Source organism: Triticum dicoccoides, chromosome 2B, assembly GCF_002162155.2.
Source record: "Triticum dicoccoides isolate Atlit2015 ecotype Zavitan chromosome 2B, WEW_v2.0, whole genome shotgun sequence".
Lineage (NCBI taxonomy): Eukaryota > Viridiplantae > Streptophyta > Magnoliopsida > Poales > Poaceae > Triticum > Triticum dicoccoides.
This window is the reverse complement of record NC_041383.1, coordinates 22,506,411-22,524,681: the sequence shown is the minus strand read 5'-3', so window position 1 is coordinate 22,524,681 and position 18,271 is coordinate 22,506,411. Positions and strand designations below refer to the sequence as shown.

Genomic DNA, 18,271 nt, shown 5'->3' with positions numbered 1-18,271 from the left:
TTGTCACTGTCATATGCCCCTTCTGAATTATCACTACTGTAATATCCCTCCTGCAACAAAACTTCATCCTCCATCACAGATTTCAGCTTTTGTTTTGCCTAGATTTTTGCTCTGTTGTGTGCAAAAACCACTAGCTTCAACATTGGTACTACTACTGCCCTGACTATTATAAACAACCCCTTGGTCATCAACAGCAAGCACATCTGGCTCACTGAGATCATACACAACTGGTGGTGCATAAAGAATGGTCTGTAGTTCAGCATTTCTCTGAATTGCAGCACTGTCAGTGGCTGTTGCTCTAACTAAAAGATTCAAAACTAAAGTATGCTCATGCTGCTTCTTAATATTCTGCAATTTAATGTTTGTGTCAATCAAGTCTAGGCCATGCTCTCTCTGCTCTCCTATGCATGTGTTCTCCATGTGATACAATTCATCAGAGAATGTAAATCCTTGTGTATGCAACAGTGCATACAGATTGAGAAAAGTGACATCAGAACTGCATATCTTCCTATCCAAATTATGTAGGGCATCAAAGTGAATCCTAACATCCCAGATAGCCTCCTCCACACTACAAGTGCCAGCAAATTTGGACATTTTCATTAACACTAACCCTAGCCCCCAAATTGGAAGAAAGAACAGAGGAGAGGGAGGAGGACTTACAGCACCCCACCACATCCATGGGTCCAGTGATGGCTCGTGAAAGGGTTGGCGACCCAGATCTCTGCCATTCGCAGGCGCTGCTCCATGGTCAGCGGGGCCTCCTCCATTTCTTCCTCGCCGCTCAAGTAGTACGACGAACTGTCGCCGTCGCCCTCGGCCAATCCTGGGTGCGCATCGGCCCCTAGGCCAGGAAGATCTCCGTACCCGCCCACCGCCACCGCTGCTCGAGCCGCCGCCTACACCGCCGCCGCCCGGATTTGCCGTCGCCATTGACACAGAGGAGCACGGGGAGGAGAGGGAGAGGGGAACGAGAGTTAGGGTTCGAACTGGCGGCTCGGTTCGACCTAGCCCGTTAGGTCGGACTCGTCCGAGTCAGCGCACCATCCACGCGCCGATTCGGCCAGCGTGTCACCTGACATGTGGGCCCGACCTGTCGGATACATGGTCAATACGCGCTTATACGCTCCTTAGCCCGTTATGCACCACTTAGGCCCTGAGTTGGTACTGAACTGCGACATGCACGAGTAGTGGTACTGATTCGTGAGTAGGTGCGCAAGTGTGGTACCAACGTGCAATTAACTCTTCATAATCATATGACTTCAAAATCCACCACTATGTAATGTCACCATGTGGGTTTGTCCAACGTGACCAAATGCAGTGCCACATATATGTGGTATTGTTTTAGTCTTATGACATTTAGTGTCACTGTTATGGATGTTTTATATTATCATCAATATTCATAACATACATTCCAATCACAATGGGATGGCCCTTATATTATTCACAACACCAAACAACAATCATTATTTTATGAGCAACGTCATTGCAACGAACATGATGCAATGAGCTAGATTGTAGTAATAGTTTACTATATCCTAAAACGAATTATGAAGAAATAGAGAGGTAATACACTAATGGTAAGTATTTTAACTTTTACTATGTTCCCAACACATATCTAAACCTTATTACTAGCTAGTCTTTTAGGCCATAGTATTTCTTGCACCGAATTGCAAAAGTATGCAATGGAACTTGTATCCTTGTGACCAACTTTTAATCAAAATACTCAATAATTAGTGACTAATAGTTTAATCACAAGTCCCAAGAATTACTACTTTGACCAAACAACTATACATCAATAATTTGTATGACATTCATACTTGATACAGACCTTCCCATCTTTGTTCATTTTGCCTTTATACTTCTTAAAGTTTTCACTTCCAATATTACTCCTACTAATAAAAGAAGCACCCAAATTTAAGAGTCACGCTAGGCCCGGACTTCCTAGGTGTTCAAGTTTCACTTGAAGTTTTTGGACTTGTATTTTCTCTTTAAGTTGTCATTTTATTCACCATCATCACATGACTGCAGTTCTCCTCGATCCCACTCGTATCAGTATATCAGCATAGTGACCACTTTACTTGAACCTGCAAGCAACATTTCTTTGGATATCCCATATCTTTCAGCCTTTGTTTCTTTCTGAAAACAATTTTAGTTCCAATACTATCACATTACCATTCCAAACATTTTGAAGTTCGGGCCTCATGGAAGCAAGCATATCGTACTTGATTGTGATAGAATTCTCACTTTTGGATCGAAGGACATGAGTCACATCATCCATAGCATCAGCAAGAGAGTATTGAAAGCATGCAATATGACACAGTCCTTCTCGGCACTCTTGAGGACAATCATATCACATTACGTTACCAATCATAAAGTTTTAACCAGATAAGTTTTAAATAGCTAATCAATTTCAACTGGGGAGATGGAACCATGAGCTGATATTCTGTAACTATAATGCAATTTACACTTAGACATTGTTCATAACTAACTACACTTAGTAATTAAACAATTTAATTTAAAGTGTGCTCCCACTCAAACCAATATCTCTCATCATTGATTGTGAGCCATTCAAGACCCATGTCTCAATTGTTTGCCATTGATGTGGAGATCACTGATGACGAATTTCAACTGGTAGGCTAACTTGTTCATCTTTCATTGGATGTGTTCTGAGCTCAGAATGACCCTGCCATGAACGTCAAGACAACCAAGTGATCTCACTATGCGGTATGACTGCACCCACCAAATATTGTTCAAGTTGTGTTTGTGTAGTTTTTGCGAAAATTTGTCGTCGCATCTGTTTGCTTTGTCGTGGCATCAGAAAAACTTTTTCAGCCAAAACTATTGTCATGGTAATCTGTTTACAGGGGTTAGTATTTTATGTTCGTTCAGTGAACCACAAAGTTGGTATTGTCTTAACTCGCCTGAAGCTCAAAGATTCCAATGGTTCGTAAATCAAATAGTTTAGTCAAAATATTTAAACATTTCAAATTATGAAGGTAAAGATTAAATGCATGACCGGTGGGCCACCGCATTGGTAGGTGGTGGGTCCAGGCGTTTTGGAATTCATAAAGTACATAGTGTAGGAAATCGGTCCCTATATCTTCAGCTTATGCTTTTCGAAAGAGGATCTCCCGAGTCCAATGACATGTATCTCTCCATTGTACATACCTCACCATTAATTACCACATAATTGTCCATGACAACCTCGAACCACGCCATGGAGTTGTTGGGGAACGTTGCAGAAAATAAAAAATTTTCCTACGGTTTCACCAAGATCCATCTATGAGTTCATCTGGCAACGAGTGATAGGAGTGCATCTACATACCTTTGTAGATCGCGAGCGGAAGCGTTCAAGAGAACGGGGTTGAGGGAGTCGTACTCGTCGTGATCCAAACCACCGATGACCGAGTGCCGAACGGACGGCACCTCCGCGTTCAACACACGTACGGTTGGGGAAGACGTCTCCTCCTTCTTGATCCAGCAAGGGGGAAGGAGAGGTTGATGGAGATCCAGCAGCACGACGGCGTGGTGGTGGATGCAGCGGGGATCTCGGCAGGGCTTCGCCAAGCTCTACGGAGGAGGAGGAGGTGTTGGAGTGGGAGAGGGAGGCGCCACGGGCTGGGGTGCAGCTGCCCTCCCTCCCCCCTCTTTGTATAGGGGCCTTGGGGGGGCGCCGGTCCTAGGAGATGCAATCTCCAAGGGGGGCGGCGGCCAAGGGGTGGCTTCCCCATCAAGCCAAGTGGGAGGCGCCCCCACCCCTAGGGTTTCCCAACCCTAGGCGCAGAGGAGGCCCAAGGGGGGGCGCACCAGCCCACCTGGGGCTGGTTCCCCTCCCACTTCAGCCCATGGGGCCCTCCGGGATAGGTGGCCCCACCCGATGGACCCCCGGGACCCTTTCGGTGGTCCCGGTACAATACCGGTGACCCCCGAAACTTTCCCGATGGCCGAAACTCGACTTCCCATATATAATTCTTTACCTCCGGACCATTCCGGAACTCCTCCCGACGTCTGGGATCTCATCTGCGACTCCGAACAACTTTCGGTTTACTGCATACTCATATCTCTACAACCCTAGCGTCATCGAACCTTAAGTGTGTAGACCCTACGGGTTCGGGAGACACGTAGACATGATCGAGACGACTCTCCGGTCAATAACCAACAGCGGGATCTGGATACCAATGGTGGCTCCCACATGCTCCTCGATGATCTCATCGGATGAACCACGATGTCGAGGATTCAAACAACCCCGTATACAATTCCCTTTGTCAATCGGTACGTTACTTGCCCGAGATTCGATCGTCGGTATCCCAATACCTCGTTCAATCTCATTACCGGCAAGTCAGTTTACTCGTACCGTAATGCATGATCCTGTGACCAAACACTTGGTCACTTTGAGCTCATTATGATGATGCATTACCGAGTGGGCCCAGAGATACCTCTCCGTCATACGGAGTGACAAATCCCAGTCTCGATCCGTGTCAACCCAACAGACACTTTCGGAGATACCCGTAGTGTACCTTTATAGTCACCCAGTTACGTTGCGATGTTTGGTACACCCAAAGTACTCCTACGGTATCCGGGAGTTACACGATCTCATGGTCTTAGGAAAAGATACTTGACATTGGAAAAGCTCTAGCAAACGAACTACACGATCTTGTGCTATGCTTAGGATTGGGTCTTGTCCATCACATCATTCACATAATGATGTGACCCCGTTATCAACGACATCCAATGTCCATAGTCAGGAAACCATGACTATCAGTTGATCAATGAGCTAGTCAACTAGAGGCTCACTAGGGACATGTTGGTGTCTATGTATTCACACGTGTATTACGATTTCCGGATAATACAATTATAGCATGAATAAAAGACAATTATCATGAACAAGGAAATATAATAATAATCCTTTTATTATTGCCTCTAGGGCATATTTCCAACAGTCTCCCACTTGCACTAGAGTCAATAATCTAGTTACATTGTGATGAATCGAACACCCATAGAGTTCTGGTGTTGATCATGTTTTGCTCTCGGAAGAGGTTTAGTCAATGGATCTGCGACATTCAGATCCGTATCTACTTTGCAAATTTCTATGTCTCCAACTTGAACATTTTCACGAATGGAGTTGAAGTGACGCTTGATGTGCCTGGTCTTCTTGTGAAAGCTGGGCTCCTTGGCAAGTGCAATAGCTCCAGTGTTGTCACAGAAGAGTTTGATTGGCCCCGACGCATTGGGTATGACTCCTAAGTCGGTGATGAACTCCTTCACCCAAATTGCTTCATGCGCTGCCTCCGAGGCTGCCATGTACTCCGCTTCACATGTAGATCCCTCCACGACGCTCTGCTTGCAGCTGCACCAGCTTACTGCTCCACCATTCAACATATACATGTATCTGGTTTGTGACTTAGAGTCATCCATATCTGTGTCGAAGCTAGCGTCGACGTAACCCTTTACGACGAGCTCTTCGTCACCTCCATAAACGAGAAACATGTCCTTAGTCCTTTTCAGGTACTTCAGGATATTCTTGACCGCTGTCCAGTGTTCCTTGCCGGGATTACTTTGGTACCTTCCTACCAAACTTACGGCAAGGTTTACATTAGGTCTGGTACACAGCATGGCATACATAATAGACCCTATGGCTGAGGCATAGGGGATGACACTCATCTCTTCTATATCTTCTGCCGTGGTCGGACATTGAGCTGAGCTCAATTTCACACCTTGCAACACAGGCAAGAACCCCTTCTTAGACTGATCCATATTGAACTTGTTCAATATCTTATCAAGGTATGTGCTTTGTGAAAGACCTATGAGGCGTCTCGATCTATCTCTATAGGTCTTGATGCCTAATATATAAGCAGCTTCTCCAAGGTCCTTCATTGAAAAACTCTTATTCAAGTAGGCCTTAATGCTATCCAAAAGTTCTATATCATTTCCCATCAAAAGTATGTCATCTACATATAATATGAGAAATGCTACAGAGCTCCCACTCACTTTCTTGTAAACGCAGGCTTCTCCATAAGTCTGCATAAACCCAAACGCTTTGATCATCTCATCAAAGCGAATGTTCCAACTCCGAGATGCTTGCACCAGCCCATAAATGGATCGCTGGAGCTTGCGTACCTTGTTAGCATTCTTAGGGTCGACAAAACCTTCCGGCTGCATCATATACAGTTTTTCCTTAAGATAACCGTTAAGGAATGCCGTTTTGACGTTCATTTGCCATATCTCATAATCATAGTATGCGGCAATTGCTAACATGATTCGAACGGACTTCAGCTTCGCTACGGGAGAGAAAGTCTCATCGTAGTCAACCCCTTGAACTTGCCGATAACCCTTAGCGACAAGTCGAGCTTTATAGATGGTAACATTACCATCCGCCTCCGTCTTCTTCTTAAAGATCCATTTGTTTTCTATCGCTCGCCGATCATCGGGCAAGTCCGTCAAAGTCCATACTTTGTTTTCATACATGGATCCTATCTCGGATTGCATGGCTTCAAGCCATTTGTTGGAATCTGGGCCCGCCATCGCTTCTTCATAGTTCGAAGGTTCACCGTTGTCTAACAACATGATTTCCAGGACAGGGTTGCCATACCACTCTGGTGTGGAACGTGTCCTTGTGGACCTACGAAGTTCAGTAGCAACTTGATCCGAAGTACCTTGATCATCATCATTAATTTCCTCTCCAGTCGGTGTAGGCACCACAGGAACATTTTCCTGAGCTGCACTACTTTCCGGTTCAAGAGGTAGTACTTCATCGATTTCTACTTTCCTCCCACTTACTCCTTTCGAGAGAAACTCTTTTTCCAGAAAGGATCCATTCTTGGCAACAAAGATCTTGCCTTCGGATCTAAGGTAGAAGGTATACCCAATGGTTTCCTTAGGGTATCCTATGAAGACGCATTTTTCCGACTTGGGTTCGAGCTTTTCAGGTTGAAGTTTCTTGACATAAGCATCGCATCCCCAAACTTTTAGAAACGACAGCTTAGGTTTCTTCCCAAACCATAATTCATACGGTGTCGTCTCAACGGATTTAGACGGTGCCCTATTTAAAGTGAATGTAGCTGTCTCTAGAGCGTATCCCCAAAATGATAGCGGTAAATCAGTAAGAGACATCATAGATCGTACCATATCCAATAGAGTGCGATTACGACGTTCGGACACACCATTACGCTGAGGTGTTCCAGGCGGCGTGAGTTGTGAAACGATTCCACATTTCCTTAAGTGTGTACCAAATTCGTGACTTAAATATTCTCCTCCACGATCTGATCGTAAGAACTTTATTTTTCGGTCACGTAGATTCTCTACCTCATTCTGAAATTCCTTGAACTTTTCAAAGGTCTCAGACTTGTGTTTCATCAAGTAGACATACCCATATCTACTCAAGTCATCAGTGAGAGTGAGAATATAACGATATCCTCCTCGAGCCTCAACGCTCATTGGACCGCACACATCGGTATGTATGATTTCCAATAAGTTGGTTGCTCGCTCCATTGTTCCGGAGAATGGAGTCTTGGTCATTTTGCCCATAAGGCATGGTTTGCATGTGTCAAATGATTCATAATCGAGTGACTCTAAAAGTCCATCAGCATGGAGCTTCTTCATGCGTTTGACACCAATGTGACCAAGGCGGCAGTGCCACAAGTATGTGGGACTATCGTTATCAACTTTACATCTTTTGGTATTCACATTATGAATATGTGTAACATCACGTTCGAGATTCATTAAGAATAAACCATTGACCATCAGAGCATGACCATAAAACATATCTCTCATATAAATAGAACAACTATTATTCTCGGATTTAAATGAGTAGCCATCTCGTATTAAACGAGATCCTGATACAATGTTCATGCTCAAACTTGGCACTAAATAATAATTATTGAGGTTTAAAACTAATCCCGTAGGTAAATGTAGAGGTAGCGTGCCGACGGCGATCACATCGACCTTGGAACCATTCCCGACGCGCATCGGCACCTCGTCCTTCGCCAATCTCCGCTTATTCCGCAGCTCCTGCTTTGAGTTACAAATATGAGCAACGGCACCTGTATAAAATACCCAGGAGCTACTACGAGCACTGGTAAGGTACACATCAATTACATGTATATCATATATACCTTTAGTGTTGCCGGCCTTCTTGTCCGCTAAGTATTTGGGGCAGTTCCGCTTCCAGTGACCCTTCCCTTTGCAATAAAAGCACTCAGTCTCAGGCTTGGGTCCATTCTTTGACTTCTTCCCGGCAACTGGCTTACCGGGCGCGGCAACATCCTTGCCGTCCTTCTTGAATTTCTTCTTACCCTTGCCCTTCTTGAACTTAGTGGTTTTATTGACCATCAACACTTGATGTCCCTTCTTGATTTCTACCTCTGCTGACTTCAGCATTGAAAATACTTCAGGAATAGTTTTCACCATCCCCTACATATTGTAGTTCATCATAAAGCTCTTGTAGCTTGGTGGGAGCGACTGAAGGATTCTGTCAATGACCGCCTCGTCCGGGAGGTTAATGTTCAGCTGGGACAAGCGGTTGTGCAACCCAGACATTTTGAGTATGTGCTCACTGACAGAACTATTTTCCTCCATCTTACAACTATAGAACTTGTCGGAGACTTCATATCTCTCGACCCGGGCGTGAGCTTGGAAAACCATTTTCAGCTCCTCGAACATCTCATATGCTCTGTGTCGCTCAAAATGCTTTTGGAGCCCGGTTCTAAGCTGTAAAGCATGCCGCACTGAACGAGGGAGTAATCATCAGCACGTGACTGCCAAGCGTTCATAACGTCTTGGTTCTCTGAGATGGGTGCTTCACCTAGAGGTCCTTCTAGGACATATGCTTTCTTGGCAGCTATGAGAATGATCCTCAGGTTCTGGACCCAGTCCGTATAGTTGCTGCCATCATCTTTCAGCTTGGTTTTCTCTAGGAACGCGTTGAAGTTCATGTTGACATGAGCGTTGGCCATTTGATCTACAAGACATTTTTGCAAAGGTTTTTTAGACTAAGTTCATGATAATTAAGTTCATCTAATCAAATTATTTAATGAACTCCCACTCAGATTAGACATCCCTCTAGTCATCTAAGTGATACATGATCCGAGTCGACTACGCCGTGTCCGATCATCAGTGAGACGGACTAGTCATCATCGGTGAACATCTCCATGTTGATCATATCTTTCATACGACTCATGTTCGACGTTTCGGTCTCTTGTGTTCCGAGGCCATGTCTGTACATGCTAGGCTCGTCAAGTTAACCTAAGTGTTTTGCATGTGTAAAATTGTCTTACACCCGTTGTATGTGAACGTAGGAATCTATCACACCCGATCATCACGTGGTGCTTCAAAACGATGAACTTTAGCAATGGCGCACAGTTAGGGGGAACACTTTCTTGAAATTATTATGAGGGGTCATCTTATTTACTACCGTCATTCTAAGTAAACAAAATGCAAAAACATGATAAACATCACATGCAATCAAATAATAGTGACATGATATGGCCAATATCATATAGCTCCTTTGATTTCCATCTTGGGGCTCCATGATCATCTTGTCACCGGCATGACACCATGATCTCCATCATCATGATCTCCATCATCGTGTCTCCATGAAGTTGCTCGCCAACTATTACTTCTACTACTATAGCTAACGGTTTAGCAATAAAGTAAAGTAATTACATGGCGTTAAACCATTGACACGCAGGTCATACAATAATTAAGACAACTCCTATGGCTCCTGCCGGTTGTCATACTCATCGACATGCAAGTCGTGATTCCTATTACAAGAACATGATCTCATACATCACAATATATCATTCATCATTCATCACAACTTTTTGGCCATATCACATCACAAGGAAATTGCTGCAAAAACAAGTTAGACGTCCTCCAATTGTTGTTGCATCTTTTACGTGGCTACAATAGGGTTCTAGCAAGAACGTTTTCTTACCTACGAAAAAGCCACAACATGATTTGTCAACTTCTATTTACCCTTCATAAGGACCCTTTTCATCGAATCCGCTCCAACTAAAGTGGGAGAGACAAACACCCGCTAGCCACCTTATGCAACTAGTGCATGTCAGTCGGTGGAACCTGTCTCACGTAAGCGTACGTGTAAGGTCGGTCCGGGCCGCTTCATCCCACAATACCGCTGAAGCAAAATAAGACTAGTAGCGGCAAGAAAGTTGACAACATTTACGCCCACAACAAATTGTGTTCTACTCGTGCAAAGAGAACTACGCATAGACCTAGCTCATGATGCCACTGTTGGGGAATGTTGCAGAAAATAAAAAATTTTCCTACGGTTTCACCAAGATCCATCTATGAGTTCATCTAGCAACGAGTGATAGGAGTGCATCTACATACCTTTGTAGATCGCGAGCGGAAGCGTTCAAGAGAACGGGGTTGAGGGAGTCGTACTCGTCGTGATCCAAATCACCGATGACCGAGTGCCGAACGGACGACACCTCCGCGTTCAACACACGTACGGTTGGGGAAGACGTCTCCTCCTTCTTGATCCAGCAAGGGGGAAGGAGAGGTTGATGAAGATCCAGCAGCACGACGGTGTGGTGGTGGATGCAGCGGGGATCTCGGTAGGGCTTCGCCAAGCTCTACGGAGGAGGAGGAGGTGTTGGAGTGGGAGAGGAAGGCGCCAGGGGCTGGGGTGCGGCTGCCCTCCCTCCCCCCTCTTTATATAGGGGCCTTGGGGGGCGCCGGCCCTAGGAGATGCAATCTCCAAGGGGGGCGGCGGCCAAGGGGTGGCTTCCCCCCAAGCCAAGTGGGGGGCGCCCCCACCCCTAGGGTTTCCCAACCCTAGGCGCAGGGGAGGCCCAAGGGGGGTGCGCACCAGCCCACCTGGGGCTGGTTCCCCTCCCACTTCAGCCCATGGGGCCCTCCGGGATAGGTGACCCCACCCGGTGGACCCCCAGGACCCTTCCGGTGGTCCCGGTACAATACCGGTGACCCCCGAAACTTTCCCGATGGCCGAAACTCGACTTCCCATATATAATTCTTTACCTCCGGACCATTCCGGAACTCCTCGTGACATCCGGGATCTCATCCGGGACTCCGAACAACTTTCGGTTTACTGCATACTCATATCTCTACAACCCTAGCGTCATCGAACCTTAAGGGGTTGTTTGGATAGCGGGATTGTAGAGAATCAGGTTTGCATAAACACGATTTCAGTTATAACAGCCTAAAACCACGTTTGGATCATCTAACTAAACCATGGATAAGTACTACCCAGTTTTCTACAAGCCCAAAAAACGAGCTTTTAGAAAAACGAGTTCTCTGTATACTCGAGTCGTATCGTCCACCTACGACCTATTTGGATCGATGGACCAACATCGGCGAGTTCCACACGTCATCTTCATAGTACATAATGTAAGACGTTTTTTAACATTACACTAGTGTAAAAAAACGTCTTACATTATGGGACGGAGGGAGTAGTTGTTAAGGGGCTAGCAACGAACCTTTGAGAACAGTTGAAGGATGAAAAAAAAAATAGACAGGCAGAGGAAGCTGCCAATGTTAAGTAATCGGTGCCGGCTATTTCCTATGGATTTTTGCATTTTCTACTGCCACTTGTAGTTATTCTACTGTATTTAGTTAGACGAGTATGGTCACAGGGAGACGGCTGAGACTTTGTCTTGACGACTCATTCTCATCTTAGCTCCTTGGTATATCATGGGACTGTCATACACCAAGAAGAACATTTACCCAGGGAAAAAGCAGCCATGGACACGCTTCAGCTCTCTTTCATCCAAATAGCCATAGCCTTGTTCTTCTTCAGTCAAGTCAAGAGCAGCACGGAGGCGGAGACATTTGCCCTGCATCCAAACGGTACGCTCACTAGCTGTTTTACTGGTGAGAGATCTGCCCTTCTCGCATTCAGGGCAGGTCTATCAGACCCTGCCAACCTCCTTTCATCATGAAAGAGCAATGACTGCTGCGGATGGAAGGGCGTCTACTGCAGCATCAGAACCAGCCATATTACCAGGCTCCATCTCGGAGGCCCTCATTGCACATATGGCGGTTCTGGTATGCATGTGCTAGCAGGCAACATAAGCTCCTCATTGCTTGGTTTACAACATCTACAGTATCTCGACTTCAGCTGCAACAGATTCGACAAGATACAAATACCCGAGTTCATGGGTTCTCTCAAGAATTTGAGGTATCTCGATCTGTCGGCGTCACTCTTCATTGGAAGGATACCACCACAGCTGGGTAATCTCTCCAACTTAAGATACTTAAGTCTTGGATTCAACTCCGACTCGAGTCAGTTTGATTCTTTCTATAATCGGACATACTCCACGGATTTAACGTGGTTGTCCGGTTTAACTTCCCTTGTGCACCTGGATATGTCCTCTGTTAACCTCGGTACAATTATTCACTGGCTTCCGATGGTGAACATGCTTCAGACTCTGAAAGTTCTTCAGCTTCCCCATTGCCAGCTTAGGAGTAGCCCTGATTCTCTTCAGCTGTCAAATCTGACATCTCTTGAAACACTCGACCTTTCATACAACTACTTCCTTAAAGGTAGCACCTCCAATTGGTTTTGGGGTTTAACTCGCCTCAAGTATCTAAATATCACGAGTTGTGGTATCTATGGCCCGTTTCCCGACGAGATAGGTAATATGACCTCCATGGTGGAATTTCATTTGTCATATAATAACTTCGTGGGCATGATTCCATCCAATATGAAGAACCTGTGTGAGTTGAAGGTATTAGAGTCACAAGAGAACAATATCAACGGGAGCATAACTGAATTATTCCATCGGTTACCTAGCTGTTCAAGGAATAAACTAGAGGAGTTGTATCTGGCGGACATGAACCTGACTGGAAGCCTGCCAACTACACTAGTACAACCCTTAAGCAACCTGAGGTTTCTGGATCTCCGTCATAACAAACTCACCGGTCATGTGCCAACATGGATAGGAGAGCTCACAGAGCTAAGAGGATTATTCCTAGACTCCAACAACCTGGATGGGGTCATGCATGAAGGCCATTTTTCTGGTTTAGATATGTTATTTGATATGACATTGTCAGACAACTCCATAGCCATCCTAGTGAGTCCAACTTGGGTTCCTCCTTTCAATTTACAAATAATTGAGCTTCGGTCCTGCCAGCTAGACCTAAATTTCCAATGTGGCTAAGATGGCAAACAGAGATATATAGTCTTGATATATCAAACACAAGCATAATTGACATGGTACCGGACTGGTTCTGGATAGCAGCTTCCTCGGCGGAGGTTCTCAATATCCGAAATAACCAGATTACTGGGGTCCTTGTCGTGGTTCTAAGCCTGATAGTAGAGTGGGGGGGTAGGTATGGAGAGGCAAGGTCCTAGCTATGGAGAGGTTGTAAACACAAGAGATGTACGAGTTCAGGCCCTTCTCGGAGGAAGTAAAAGCCCTACGTCTCGGAGCCCGGAGGCGGTCGAGTGGATTATATGTATATGAGTTACAGGGTGCCGAACCCTTCTGCCTGTGGAGGGGGGTGGCTTATATAGAGTGCGCCAGGACCCCAGCCAGCCCACGTAGGAGAGGGTTTAAGGTGAGTTAAGTCCGGGGCGTTACTGGTAACGCCCCACATAAAGTGTCTTTACTATCATAAAGTCTACTTAATTACAGGCCGTTGCAGTGCAGAGTGCCTCTTGACCTTCTGGTGGTCGAGTGAGTCTTCGCGGTCGAGTCCTTCAAGGCAGTCGAGTGTGTCTCTCGTTGGTCGACTGGAAGGTGACCTCTTCTAAGGGTGTCCTTGAGCAGGGTACTTAGATCAGGTCTGTGGCCCTACCCTAGGTACATGACCCCATCATTAGCCCCCGAATGGATTGAGGCTTCGAGTGAGGAAGGAGTTGATGTTGTTTCCGATTAACTTTTGCACACTGGTCGTGCGTTGTTCTGGACCAAAGAATCTCTTCGTTGGTAGTGAGCAACTTGTCTTCAGTCGACTCGATCCATTCTCTTCTTTCGTCGAGTGATCTTTCGGGCTTCGACGATTTCCGAGCGACGGATCGCAGGAAATCCCGCGTCTGACGGACCGTTCTGCCGTTCGCGGATTCCGCGGGATGCGAAATTTTGGGGAAGCGCGCGAAGCGGAGCAGGCCGCGGCGTTCGGATGGGACGGGACATAGACGCCTCGATCCCCGCGCCGCCTGCATAACTGTTTCTGGATATGATTAGATCGACCGGGCCCACCTGTCATCCACTCGGAAGGGACCTTATAAATACGCCTGGCGAGGGTTTTTTGTACAGTGCCTCAGCATTCTCTTTCTCTGCTCCCTTCGTCTCCGTCCAGCGCGCTCGCTCTCGCCTCCGCACAACTTCTCCTCGCGCGTCTCACCGGCAACCATGGCCAAGGAGAAGACGGCGGCGCTGGAACGCGCGAAGAAGGCGTCGGCGACGGAGAAGGCGAAGGGGAGATCCACCAGCCGCGGCGGGTCTTCGTCTAGATCCCGCCTGCCGAAGGGCTGGGTCCAAGGAGATTGGATCCAGTCGACCATCACGGAGAAAGATCTCCTCGACATGGCCAACGAGGGCCTGATCCTTCATGGAGCTGCGAGGCTTCCGGGGAAGGAGTGGCAGCCCCAGCCAGAAGAGGGTGAGTGCGTGCTCCTGGCTACCCATGTCGACCGTGGATTTTCTTTGCCGCCGAGTATTTTCTTTCGTGGTTTCTTGAACTTCTTTGGAGCGCAACTCCATCACTTTACCCCAAATTCTATCGCCTATCTTGCCGCGTTCGTGTCCATGTGTGAGGGTTTTCTGGGCTGTCGACCGCACTGGGGCTTGTTCAAGCATATATTCACGTGTCACTCTCAGACCGTGAAGAAAGCGAGCCCAGGCGACGAAAGGACCCGAGTTGTCCAAATGTGTGGGGGCCTGGGGATCCAGGTGAGGAATAAGAGCACCTTCCCAGCCATGACTTTTCCTGAGTCAGTCAGAGGCTGGCAGTCGACCTGGTTCTACTGCCAGGATCAGTCGACGCCGGGGCAGTCGAGTGGACTCCCTCAGTTTACCATGGACCGAGTGAACAAGCCCTCCTCTCTGAAGTTGATTCCGGAGGAGAAAGCTGACGTGAAGATGTTGATGGAGCGCGTAGTACAGTTGGTTCGGGAGGGAGTGACGGGCATGGATCTCCTGGAGGTTTTCCTTAGGCGTCGTATCCAGCCTCTTCAGTTCCGGAGCCACTGCATGTGGTTGTACTGTGGGACTGAGGACGAGACTCGGGGCCATCCAGAAGCAGTCGACGATGTCACTCTGGAAAGGTGGATGGCTACCGTTACCGGAAACAAGGATAACCCACGCGGAGCCAGAAGGATTCCTCCACTCGACCACCACAGTGATCCAAACAAGGTATGCCTGCTCTGCTCTCCACTATTTTCTTGTCATATTCATTTCTGTTTATTTTGCCAATCGGTCGACTGATCTTTGTCTTGATGTCTATCAGGCCCTCACCGAGCTGTACTCGATGCCCAATGGAGCACAGGCTCCGACTGAGGAGGGTGAGGCGAGTGGGGGCGAGAGCCAGGAGGAGGAATGGGACTCGGACGTTGCTGAGGATGATGACGACGATGACGGTGATGAAGATGATGCTGAAGACGAGGAAGAAGAGGAGGAGGAGGTCGTACCACCGCGCTCGGAAAGGCGGTCGAAGCTTGTCCACGACCCTGCGACTGAACGTGGCAAGGGGGTTGCGACCGCTGCTCAGTCGACCAAGCGCCCTCGGACCACCTCTCCGGCGCCGACTGAAAAGGCGTCGAAGCAGCCCAGGGCGGCTTCGTCAAAGCCGACCAAGCTCCTGCCGAAGATGAAGGTGTCCATCCCCACCATATCAGGGTAATCATGCTGCTTAAGACTTCCTATTTTGTGTGAACTTTGTCTCTGGTTGGCGCTGGAGTTAGTCGACTGATTCTTTGGAGTTGCAGTGCTGCTACTTCTGAGACCTCAGCCCGGGCTGATGACCATGAGATGGAGGACGCAGCAACCTCAAAACCAGGTACTATACTCTTAACGCCGTTTTTAGTCGACTGACTCATGATCTCTAATCCTGATTCTTTTCTGTAGCTCCACCGAATGTTGTTATCACTCTCCCTGATGATGAAGATGAGGAACCGCTGAAGCACAGAAGGAGTAGGAAAGCGTCTGCTAGCAGGGTGCCCCAGGATGTGACAGTGCCTGAGACTCTGGTTGTGGAGGAGGAGAACACCACTCGACACACTGTGTCCTTCGCAGATTCACTGACGAGTGCTCAGCAGCCCTCCCTCTACACGACGCACCATGTCCCAGAGGACCAAGCTGGCGCCGCGAAGGAGGCGATACGCCAGGCAGGGATCATGATGGAGCAGTTAAGGACCATCCGGGATGCGAGCCAGGCAGCTTACGACGCTAGTTCCGCCCTTCAAAGCAATGTTCAGGTCAGTCGACCACCGCCTGTTCTGTTAAGATATGCTATCAAAAACTTTTCTTTCCAGAATTTATAGTAGTCACCCAGTGGGTGTGTCGACTTAGACTCCGTGTTAGCGGGGGCACGCTGAGTGCACCCGCTGGGTGTAGTCCCCAAGGCTAAGGTCGACTGCTGGCAGTCGGCCTTAGGCTTTATAATTTCAGTCTTTGCGTCATTCGACTATGTCGACTGGATTTCGCAAACTGGTCGACTGGTCGACTCTGTCTTCAATAGGATTAGTGGGGGCACGCTGAGTGCACCCACTGGGTGTAGTCTCCAAGGCTAAGGTCGACTGCTGGCAGTCGGCTTTAGGTTTTATAATTTCAGTCTTTGCGTCATTCGACTATGTCGAATGGATTTCGCAAACCGGTGGGGGCACGCTGAGTGCACCCACTGGGTGTAGTCCCCGAGACTGTGGTCGACTGCTTGCAGTCGATTACAGTCTTAAAGAATACATCTCTCTCTCTTTTTTTTGAGGTCGACTGGTCGACTCTATCTTCGATAGGATTAGTGGGGGCACGCTGAGTGCACCCACTGGGTGTAGTCCCCGAGACTACGGTCGAATGCTTGTGTTCGGCTGTAGTCTTAGAAACGTGTGATTTTTCCTTTCTCACTCGGAAGTGAATTATATTTGACATTTAGTCAATTGGTTCTTCGCAGAACTCCTGTGATCTTGTGGCTCGCTACTCTGAGCTGGAAAACAAGCACGTTCAGCTCGAGCTGAATTTGAAGCTGGTTCAGGAGAAACTGACGAAGGCAAAGGAGGAGACCGAAGGTATGTTTGGTGAGACCTTGACGACTGATTTTCCCCTTCGTTTGTTTCAAAATCTGATCTTGCTGTAACTTGCAGGTAAGGTAAGGGAGGCCCAACAGAAAAAAGACCTTGAACTAGCTGAGAAGATCAAGCTCGCTGACGAGAAGCTAGCTTCAGTCACCAAGCTTGAACAAGACAATACCAATCTGAAAGCTGCTCTTGGGATTGCCAACAAGGAAGTCAGTCGACTGAAAACTGATAAAACTGCCCTGACCGACCAAGTCAGTAAGTTGACTGGGAAGAAAAATGATCTGGAGGCCTTCCTGAGTGGTCTTGCCAAGAAGCTGTTTCTTATGCTTGAAGGTAAACCTCTATGCTCGGCAATCATTTCCAATCGTGATTTTTTCATTCGACCATCGCCTTGACTCGGTGATCGTCCTTGCAGAATTTTGTCAAAACTTTGAAGAAGAAACTAGCCGGCTGGAACCAAACCTCGACCCCGTCAATTCCCCGGTGAACGACGAAGTTGCCATGAATGTTTTCCGACTGGAGTCCCGTGTTGCAGCTGCCGTGGACTATCTTGCAACGCTGAAGGTCGCCACATCTCGCATCGACTCGACGCTCTGGCCCGGGGAGACACTTCAAAATGACCTTGAGTCGCTGATGGCGCGCTTGAACACGATCCCTGGTCGAGTGCAGGAGTGGAAGAAGTCCTCGGCTCGGTGCGGTGCAGATGTTGCTCTGTGTCTGGCCCGAGTCCACTGCAAAGATGCGCGAGAAGAGAAGCTGGCGGCCCTCCGGGTGGCCAACACCAAGAAACACGACTTCAGGTCCTTTATGGAAACTTTCCTTGCGGCTGCCACTCGGATCGCAGATGGAATTGATCTTGATGAGTTCGTTGCACCTTCCAGCCCTCCACAGGAGGGGTAAAAAACTTCTTCTAAGCTCGACGCTTTAAATTTGCCTCGGTATGCCGAGTGGAGTTGTAACCGATAAACCCTAACGGGCTTAGCACCCGAGCACTTTCGGTTCCTTTAGATATCGATCCGAACTTGAATTTGTCGTTTGAATATGATTGCTTTTGGCTCG

The 18,271-nt window shown here is 47.5% G+C and overlaps 1 pseudogene; it reads left to right on the top strand.

Moving 5' to 3' along the window:
- Positions 1–11,720: 11,720 nt before the first annotated feature.
- Positions 11,721–18,271, top strand: part of LOC119366877 — a 16,165-nt pseudogene continuing 9,614 nt past the window's right edge.